Here is a 1,986-nt window from a genome sequence, read left to right on the forward strand (position 1 = left end):
CTTCCGTTTACGTGACCAGTCATCTCCCCAGAGGACGTGCACAGACGTTTTGGGGTGCGGGGGCTCAGGTGTAAAAAAGGCCCCCTTCTTTCTCACTGACAGTTGTAAACAATGAAGTTGGCTACAGTAGCACATCATTCCTTCATGTATTTGTTTAATAATTAAGACCTTTGTCAGGTTTTTTTTTAATGGCACACACGACACACTGGAACACACACGTGCATATATGGAGGCGACACAGGACACACACACACACACACACACACGCAGGTAGGCCTGATTAATTAATGATTAATGTTGTAAATAGGCATATGAGCTAAAGCTAAAGCTAAAAGATGCATTCAGATGTAACCCATAGCCTACATTGCAGGCATTGATGATGATTGCAATCAATTTACAGCAGGATTTCAACAGTATTAACCTGATTTTTTTAAATACAGCATTTACTGTTAATACTAAAACAAATGGGTTAAATTACACCCCATTAACCGGTTTTTAACAGAACTACAATGTATTCCTAAAATACAGCACTTTGCTGCTAATCAACATCAATATTTGGTGAGCGGCCACTCTATTTAATCCATAAATCATTATGGTCTATCAGTGATATTTCAAGTTGGTTTGCAGAACTGAATATGTGCACATCATGATAGAAGGATTCAGCTAGCTAGAATTTCATAGATGATTGCCTATTAATCAGAAAACATGGAGCTCATTTAAATTTTATACATGTCTAAGTGCGCCTGTTATTGTGTGATAGGAAACTAATTCAGCAGTGCAGATTCAAAATAATAATAATAATAATAATAATGATAAAAGATAATAATTGGATCAGAAATTAAGTGGCGAGGAAGATTTGCTTTGCTGTATCTTACTGCTTCTTCAACTCTGTGTAAGTGTGGTTGTGGTTGTTCTTCCTGCTTTGGCATGCGTCTGCTTGATGACATGGCATGTTGATAGTGCAGGGAAGGCCAGAAAGCAGAAGCTGTGGGTGTATTAGTGTAACTACTGAGTGTTCTGTGTTCTCATTTCATGTTTTCATTTCAATCAGACTTCAATTCAGTTGGATTTCGGTTGATTTTCGGCATGATTCTCTGACATGTCTGATATTCTGAAACTACAGCGTTTGAATGTTGCATAATTCTCTGACATGTCTGATATTCTGAAACTACAGCGTTTGAATGTTTCATGATTCTCTGACATGTCTGATATTCTGAAACTACAGCGTTTGACTGTTTCATGATTCTCTGACATGTCTGATATTCTGAAACTACAGCGTTTGAATGTTTCATGATTCTCTGACATGTCTGATATTCTGAAACTACAGCATTTGAATGTTTCATGATTCTCTGACATGTCTGATATTCTGAAACTACAGCGTTTGAATGTTTCATGATTCTCTGACATGTCTGATATTCTGAAACTACAGCGTTTGAATGTTTCAGGCTGGGAGGTTTTTTCTTGGGATTCTTATGTTCATAGCACACACCCTGTCATGCTGATTTTGTATGTTATTATGGAGCTTCTCTCTCTCTCTCTCTCTCTTTCTCTCTCTCTTTCTCTCTTTTGCTCTCTCCTCTCTCTCTCTCTCTCTCTCTCTCTCTCTCTTTCTCTTTCTCTCTCTGTTCTGGTCACCTGGTTTAGTTTTCTAAACAGTTTTCAAATTATAGTGTACAGTGTTTCATTTATAGTGATAGTTTAAACAGTGATTTAGTTGATCATGTTAATATTTCTGAGCCTAAATGTGTGCACTATCAGTAGATTGAAAAATCAGCCATTTAGCTCTGTTCTTAACTCACAAAGAACATTTTGTAATGGTTTGCGTTCTGTGCTTGTAGCCAGCTTTGGACAGACATTTTGGGAAGACTTTGGGAAATATAATTGCATAGACTATTAACCTTAATATTTATTTTCAATAGGTTTATAAGTTGCCTCACAACGGAACTGGCGGAGTCCACTCGCTTTCACTGACAGAGCTCATGTTTG

This window comes from Clupea harengus, chromosome 10 (assembly GCF_900700415.2).
Source record: "Clupea harengus chromosome 10, Ch_v2.0.2, whole genome shotgun sequence".
Lineage (NCBI taxonomy): Eukaryota > Metazoa > Chordata > Actinopteri > Clupeiformes > Clupeidae > Clupea > Clupea harengus.